Raw genomic sequence first — 8,861 nt, 5'->3', positions numbered from 1 at the left:
GAAGAAGGCAAGGAGGACATCAATACCCTAAAGATGGGAGAGGGAAGCAGGAAATCATAGGTGATTGGAAGCACTATCTTAAGTGAATCAGCTTATATGACTCTCTGTTTGAAGCGAACGGAGAGATGCATGGCCTGACGTGTTTGCAAAACAAACGAGAAGCAGACCAACAAAAATCAAACAAACAAACATGCACCCAAAGGGTACGGTTGGCTGACATATACCAAGCGAACCATGATTACTCAAAAGGAAATACTCAAGGTGATGTCAAGGATCATTCAGTACGCATCGACCCAGTATCGCTGCTTGCATGTACTCAGCACACTTGTATTCGGAAATCAGAGGCGTGCATTTATATTCGTTAATGTTGATTAATAAGAGCATATCTTGACCTAACCCAAATGCCGATTTGGAGTCAAATGGATTCCTTGTCCGTGATATAGACTTGCAAGTCTTCCAACAGGATGAATGAATGCCATATAAAACCCTACTTCGAGAAGAAATGGCATAAGCCTTTAACAAAGACAAGTAGCTCTGCAAAAGTGTACTAAGAGCAAAAGAGACAGACAGTAAATTGCACATTTGGGTTGGTTTCTTTTCTAGGAATTTCAGCCCCCATGAAACCAATGGATCCATGTCCTGAGAGTGCGGGTGTTTCAGGAGAAATCAACCGACGGTTATGTATTCCGGGTGGACAGATATTACAGGAACATAAGTTTCCTTTAGAGGGTCTCTGTGTACTGTGAACTGTTAGAAAGTTTAAAGACGTGTGAAACCATCAACAGAAAATGGACACACTTGCCTCCGATGGTACTGTGCATACAGATCTGAAGAAAAGGAAAGAGGGAAGAACAAAGGCCCATGGGACGCTAGTGGGTAGAATCACATTTAGCTTAGGAACCTCTCGTCGGATGCAGCCCCTCCCCCAACACTGACAAGGTGCAGCAGCCATTGGGGATGGCAGTTACCCGTTGGATTCCAGGTGGAATGTTGGTGTGTACCGCGAGGCTTGTTGTGGCCGGTGGATCCTAGGTAACCGGGCAGAGTTCTGTGGGTGGATCAGTGTGATGGAGGGGCTGCCGCCCTCTGTGGAGCTTAGCTTAGGTCTTTGGTCCGGGAAGCTCTGTCAGTTCGAGATACTGCTGCTGCCCAAAGACCTGAGTTCACGGGTCAGTTTCCAGAACCTGAAAGGGCAGACCGTGGAAGATCTGCCTGCCACCAGCTTACTGGTGAGGCTCCGAGCTACTTTCAGACATGCCCAGTCCTGTTGAAGTCGACTGTATGGGAGATACGAAGAGAAGCTGGCCGAAAAGCTGGCTGCACGGATTGAGGAGAGATGCGAACACATTGATGAGAGATGTTCTGCTACAATGGAGATTACTGGCCTGGAGACAGCTGTAGAGGATACCAGGCTCGAAAGACATTCATGAGACCTACTGAACCACGCTGATACTGGCAGAAACATACGGAGTGCCAACGTGGACTTGAGGAAATTCCTCAATTCTCTGCTCCAAGAACGGGTCCAAGATCCCTGACATCTAAAAGAGAAGAGATGGCAGAGGTGATCAAAACGCTCATGTTCTTGGAAGAGGTCGTGAGAATCCACACGCCCCAAGGGGCATTTCCAAGCCATTCAGACCAAAGTGCACCAAGACCAGGTAAGCTTTTTCCCAGGTTTGGGCCTAGATAACAAGCACTTGCTCTTCCCTCCCCTCCACTCAGGCATCCATTTGGAAGGATCAGTACCTGAGCTGCAATGAAGCCAGTTCGAGAATGGCAAGCCCCTCCTCGAATCAGAGTTCCTCCAGCTTTACCCTCTGTGAACAACAGTGAACTCCTTAAAGGTCTAAAAGTCTCGACTGAAGTAGATAGCATATGAATAATTATCTCACACAAAGAAACGATGGCCTTCCACTAGATTCAGCAAATGCTGGGTTTGTGTCTTCTCTGGGGTGAAGGGAGTGTGGTAAGGGAGGGGACTCTTTGACTGAACTTGTATATGTATTTGGCCTCAGTTTTTCAAGACAGTATAGGTAAATATTATAAGTCAGATAGTGAACGGAACTGTAAAAGTCGCCAATGACATTAAAGACACAGCTTATGTGGACATTCTTTCATTGAGTCAAGCCCCCGTGGGCACTATATCATGGGGGTGCAGACTCGGTTGCTTTAAATTGCTTTACCCAACATGATCGGATGATTAAGCGTTCTCATCACTGATAGAAGAACACCTGGTTCTCAATAGACTAGCATAGCTGCAGCAGGGTTCTCAAAGCTATAATGCCTCTAGGTGATTTTGGATTCAAACCTAAATGTATATATTTGGTTTGTTTCCTCTTGTATTTTCCTAGAGAGGGATGTTACCCCTTGAAATGCCAACATTGGCCAGTAGGTGTCATTGGGAGTAAATTGCACCACATGCACAAGTGAAAACAAGGTTGGGGGTTATATCATGTTTCCAATAGCTATTTCATGGTTCCTGTTGGTTTCGGAGGCTTCAACAGTAAAGAGTTGACATGACCCCTTTTACAGTTTGGACTGCTACTTTGCATTCTATCTGTCTATGTTTTCCTTAGAACTGACAAAATGTTACCGAAATTGACAAGTCTGGCTTCTAGGTCGATTTAGGATGTTTCAAAAACTAACTTCATTTTCGTATAACTCTCAAAACATGGAAATCAAATCTATTAAACTTTTTAAAGGCTGCAAATGAGAGATCAACACAATGTCAAAACTGGAGTCTTCGGAAAATCCCTCCCACCATGGCTGTATAGAAACACAGAGCTAAACAAAAATCACATATCTGGGAAGTGTATCTGGAAAGTGGTGATTCATCGATGCCCAGTTGGCAGAGAAGCATTACCAACTGCGCTCACTCGCTCCCATGTACACAGCAATGGAAACATCCACTCACCCAGCCCTTGGCACAGGACACTTGCCGAAGAGAGGTCTGTTACTCCCAAAGACAGGATAAGGCCTCAGAACCCCTGGAAGCAGGAGAAGGCAAAGCAGGGAATGGAAACCAATGCAAGGTCTGACCCCTGGTGATGGAGCAGCAAAGGTGAAACTCTGTTTAACTTGGACGCACACTCTCAAGCGGACAGGAGACATGGGATTGAAGGTGATGCGCTGAGTGTTAGAAGAGTGCAGAGCAGATGCTTGGCTGACAGAACTCAAAGAAACCAGCACAAAATATCCCCACAGTTGATTCTGAGACCAAGATCCGAGCTGCCAAATTTGACGTAGCAGAGGCAGCGGTCAGGGAGGGATAGGGCTATGGATGATGGCACACGCTGAGTCTCAGGGATCTGGAGTGCGTTGTGGGATGTGGTGTGTCCTATCAAGAGAGCAAACCGACCTGTGACCCCAGTGAGAAGGCCACCACACCGGCACGCGCGGTTGAGATTATCGATATGTCCCATGGCCACACCCAGTGCATCTGCAGGACCAGGGACCAATTGGGCATTTTGCCAATAGAGCACGTGTGGGGCTGAATCAGAGATATCGTGCATCTGGTCTGAGTGATCTAGGTGGCATTGGGTTTGAAATCAGAATGAAAAGCCTTAGGATCTGCTACATTCATAACCTGGGCTGGGATTATGGTTTGGTTTCAGGCACAGGATACGCAACAGCTCTGTAGTTGCCTTCGTGCACCCGTGCCACAAGGATGAGAGGACAAGTAAGAGTGGTCCAAGTCCACAGCGTGAGAAGATGAAGCATTTCCTTCAGCATTATCTCCCAAAAGCAGATGCTCCATTTTGGATGGCACCGGCACGGTACGGCACCGAGGACACCAAGGTCGGTCTGCGGGATCATTCCACTGGCCCTGACGTGTGACATCCATTGATATGCTTCCACTGGTGTTTCTGTAGGCAGAGAAGCTCTGGGAAGAACTGGTTTCATTGGGACATTCCCGTGGCACTACAAAGCACAAGCGCACTCTCAGTTTGCAGTTTTGGAAACACTCCAAAGTGCCATGGAGCAGAATGCAGAGCTGAGAACCTTTAGAAGCTTCATTTCCACCAGAGGAAGTGTCCTGTGCACTTTTAGAATTGTGAGATAAGCGTAATCAAACTACGGTTATGCTAATCGAAATAGTATGGGGTGTTCATCACAATAAAGGCAACACCAGCAATTGGAGATATACCAGACAACAAACACAGGAACAGGACATGGCATCAATGTCTAGGAGAAACTGTCCTCACAGAAATCCCATGGAATTGCATAGAGCCAAGATTCCAAATTTTTCACTTAACAAAGCCCTAGAAGTCTACATTAGATACCTGATATTACCTGACCAGTAGAGGTGAAGAAGTGCAATGAAAGAAACAGGAAATACCATTTTCAGTTCCAAAGAGATTGAAGGCCCAAAACATAAGCTTTCAAAAACCTAGACTGCAAAACGCAATCCAGAGAAATAATTGAAAATGGAGGTGAGGGAAACACTGAAGAACAACAGTGTCTCAGAATCATAAAAGGCAGAATACCAGAAAAGGGGAAGAGAAAGCCTAAAGGCGAAACAAATAGTATCAGAAAACTCAGTGGATGAGATAATATCAGGGCTAAAATTCAGTCCTAAGCAGACCAAATAATGCAGAGGGACGCGTGAATGAATGTGAAGACAGGGGAACAGTAAACCCTCGGTCAGAAGCAGACATAGGAAAGCAAGTGCAAACCAATGAAAACATTGCTGTTGAATCCTGGGGTAAGACAAGGCATGAAAGACTAGCATTCGTAAGAGTCCCAGATGGAAAAGCAAGAGGTAAAGAAACAAAAAATGTCTGAAAAGTTATCTGTAGAAAAATCAGACTGAAACTTGCTGAAAGCCTAGAAAGAATCATCTATGTGAATTCAGGAAGTACACAGCGTCCAAAGGAGGTGGAATCCCAATAGACCTACCAGCAGCTGTATGATTCAAATCAACGAAGTTCATGAGCATCCCAGGGATTTAAAATGCCCCTGGAGGAAAGCAACATTGTCAGAAGAGAACCTCCAGAGGGGTTTCAGCTGATATATCGGCAGCAATATTGCAGGACAGGGAGGAGTGCCAGGACATAGACCAAACCCTGAAGGGCAAAATGTGGCCATCTATAGTAGCCTAGGCCACATGACCGCCATTTCTAATAACGGCAGAGCTAGAGAATTCCACAGACCGGCAAATCTTAAAAGAATTCAGCAGTTCGAAACTTATCCTACAAGAAAGGTTGAGAATTCTCCCCTGAATAGAAAAGCAGCAAGATGAAATGGAAAGAAGAAAACCATTATTGGAAATGCAAGAAGAGCATGAGTGGCAAAGAAGAAACCAGAAGAAGGCAAGGAGGACATCAATACCCTAAAGATGGGAGAGGGAAGCAGGAAATCATAGGTGATTGGAAGCACTATCTTAAGTGAATCAGCTTATATGACTCTCTGTTTGAAGCGAACGGAGAGATGCATGGCCTGACGTGTTTGCAAAACAAACGAGAAGCAGACCAACAAAAATCAAACAAACAAACATGCACCCAAAGGGTACGGTTGGCTGACATATACCAAGCGAACCATGATTACTCAAAAGGAAGTACTCAAGGTGATGTCAAGGATCATTCAGTACGCATCGACCCAGTATCGCTGCTTGCATGTACTCAGCACACTTGTATTCGGAAATCAGAGGCGTGCATTTATATTCGTTAATGTTGATTAATAAGAGCATATCGTGACCTAACCCAAATGCCGATTTGGAGTCAAATGGATTCCTTGTCCGTGATATAGACTTGCAAGTCTTCCAACAGGATGAATGAATGCCATATAAAACCCTACTTCGAGAAGAAATGGCATAAGCCTTTAACAAAGACAAGTAGCTCTGCAAAAGTGTACTAAGAGCAAAAGAGACAGACAGTAAATTGCACATTTGGGTTGGTTTCATTTCTAGGAATTTCAGCCCCCATGAAACCAATGGATCCATGTCCTGAGAGTGCGGGTGTTTCAGGAGAAATCAACCGACGGTTATGTATTCCGGGTGGACAGATATTACAGGAACATAAGTTTCCTTTAGAGGGTCTCTGTGTACTGTGAACTGTTAGAAAGTTTAAAGACGTGTGAAACCATCAACAGAAAATGGACACACTTGCCTCCGATGGTACTGTGCATACAGATCTGAAGAAAAGGAAAGAGGGAAGAACAAAGGCCCATGGGACGCTAGTGGGTAGAATCACATTTAGCTTAGGAACCTCTCGTCGGATGCAGCCCCTCCCCCAACACTGACAAGGTGCAGCAGCCATTGGGGATGGCAGTTACCCGTTGGATTCCAGGTGGAATGTTGGTGTGTACCGCGAGGCTTGTTGTGGCCGGTGGATCCTAGGTAACCGGGCAGAGTTCTGTGGGTGGATCAGTGTGATGGAGGGGCTGCCGCCCTCTGTGGAGCTTAGCTTAGGTCTTTGGTCCGGGAAGCTCTGTCAGTTCGAGATACTGCTGCTGCCCAAAGACCTGAGTTCACGGGTCAGTTTCCAGAACCTGAAAGGGCAGACCGTGGAAGATCTGCCTGCCACCAGCTTACTGGTGAGGCTCCGAGCTACTTTCAGACATGCCCAGTCCTGTTGAAGTCGACTGTATGGGAGATACGAAGAGAAGCTGGCCGAAAAGCTGGCTGCACGGATTGAGGAGAGATGCGAACACATTGATGAGAGATGTTCTGCTACAATGGAGATTACTGGCCTGGAGACAGCTGTAGAGGATACCAGGCTCGAAAGACATTCATGAGACCTACTGAACCAAGCTGATACTGGCAGAAACATACGGAGTGCCAACGTGGACTTGAGGAAATTCCTCAATTCTCTGCTCCAAGAACGGGTCCAAGATCCCTGACATCTAAAAGAGAAGAGATGGCAGAGGTGATCAAAACGCTCATGTTCTTGGAAGAGGTCGTGAGAATCCACACGCCCCAAGGGGCATTTCCAAGCCATTCAGACCAAAGTGCACCAAGACCAGGTAAGCTTTTTCCCAGGTTTGGGCCTAGATAACAAGCACTTGCTCTTCCCTCCCCTCCACTCAGGCATCCATTTGGAAGGATCAGTACCTGAGCTGCAATGAAGCCAGTTCGAGAATGGCAAGCCCCTCCTCGAATCAGAGTTCCTCCAGCTTTACCCTCTGTGAACAACAGTGAACTCCTTAAAGGTCTAAAAGTCTCGACTGAAGTAGATAGCGTATGAATAATTACCTCACACAAAGAAACGATGGCCTTCCACTAGATTCAGCAAATGCTGGGTTTGTGTCTTCTCTGGGGTGAAGGGAGTGTGGTAAGGGAGGGGACTCTTTGACTGAACTTGTATATGTATTTGGCCTCAGTTTTTCAAGACAGTATAGGTAAATATTATAAGTCAGATAGTGAACGGAACTGTAAAAGTCGCCAATGACATTAAAGACACAGCTTATGTGGACATTCTTTCATTGAGTCAAGCCCCCGTGGGCACTATATCATGGGGGTGCAGACTCGGTTGCTTTAAATTGCTTTACCCAACATGATCGGATGATTAAGCGTTCTCATCACTGATAGAAGAACACCTGGTTCTCAATAGACTAGCATAGCTGCAGCAGGGTTCTCAAAGCTATAATGCCTCTAGGTGATTTTGGATTCAAACCTAAATGTATATATTTGGTTTGTTTCCTCTTGTATTTTCCTAGAGAGGGATGTTACCCCTTGAAATGCCAACATTGGCCAGTAGGTGTCATTGGGAGTAAATTGCACCACATGCACAAGTGAAAACAAGGTTGGGGGTTATATCATGTTTCCAATAGCTATTTCATGGTTCCTGTTGGTTTCGGAGGCTTCAACAGTAAAGAGTTGACATGACCCCTTTTACAGTTTGGACTGCTACTTTGCATTCTATCTGTCTATGTTTTCCTTAGAACTGACAAAATGTTACCGAAATTGACAAGTCTGGCTTCTAGGTCGATTTAGGATGTTTCAAAAACTAACTTCATTTTCGTATAACTCTCAAAACATGGAAATCAAATCTATTAAACTTTTTAAAGGCTGCAAATGAGAGATCAACACAATGTCAAAACTGGAGTCTTCGGAAAATCCCTCCCACCATGGCTGTATAGAAACACAGAGCTAAACAAAAATCACATATCTGGGAAGTGTATCTGGAAAGTGGTGATTCATCGATGCCCAGTTGGCAGAGAAGCATTACCAACTGCGCTCACTCGCTCCCATGTACACAGCAATGGAAACATCCACTCACCCAGCCCTTGGCACAGGACACTTGCCGAAGAGAGGTCTGTTACTCCCAAAGACAGGATAAGGCCTCAGAACCCCTGGAAGCAGGAGAAGGCAAAGCAGGGAATGGAAACCAATGCAAGGTCTGACCCCTGGTGATGGAGCAGCAAAGGTGAAACTCTGTTTAACTTGGACGCACACTCTCAAGCGGACAGGAGACATGGGATTGAAGGTGATGCGCTGAGTGTAAGAAGAGTGCAGAGCAGATGCTTGGCTGACAGAACTCAAAGAAACCAGCGCAAAATATCCCCACAGTTGATTCTGAGACCAAGATCCGAGCTGCCAAATTTGACGTAGCAGAGGCAGCGGTCAGGGAGGGATAGGGCTATGGATGATGGCACACGCTGAGTCTCAGGGATCTGGAGTGCGTTGTGGGATGTGGTGTGTCCTATCAAGAGAGCAAACCGACCTGTGACCCCAGTGAGAAGGCCACCACACCGGCACGCGCGGTTGAGATTATCGATATGTCCCATGGCCACACCCAGTGCATCTGCAGGACCAGGGACCAATTGGGCATTTTGCCAATAGAGCACGTGTGGGGCTGAATCAGAGATATCGTGCATCTGGTCTGAGTGATCTAGGTGGCCTTGGGTTTGAAATCAGAATG

General features: G+C 46.1%; 1 long non-coding RNA gene across 2 annotated transcripts; it reads right to left on the bottom strand.

The window, feature by feature from the left end:
* Positions 1-1,273: 1,273 nt before the first annotated feature.
* On the bottom strand, positions 1,274-6,358 carry LOC140693882 (uncharacterized). 2 transcript variants are annotated; one of them, XR_012069589.1, is made up of 3 exons: positions 6,307-6,358; positions 1,747-1,859; positions 1,274-1,538 (listed from the first exon to the last, which is right to left on the bottom strand). It is a non-coding gene; the product is annotated as an uncharacterized lncRNA (long non-coding RNA). The 2 variants fall into 2 exon arrangements; XR_012069588.1 differs by lacking the exon at positions 6,307-6,358 and adding an exon at positions 2,915-3,175 and having other exon boundaries at positions 1,747-1,817.
* Between the last annotated feature and the right edge of the window lie 2,503 nt (positions 6,359-8,861).

Source organism: Vicugna pacos, unplaced genomic scaffold (assembly GCF_048564905.1).
Source record: "Vicugna pacos unplaced genomic scaffold, VicPac4 scaffold_20, whole genome shotgun sequence".
NCBI classification, from domain to species: domain Eukaryota; kingdom Metazoa; phylum Chordata; class Mammalia; order Artiodactyla; family Camelidae; genus Vicugna; species Vicugna pacos.
Note: the sequence above shows the minus strand (reverse complement) of the source record. Positions and strands in the feature narration are given on the sequence as shown.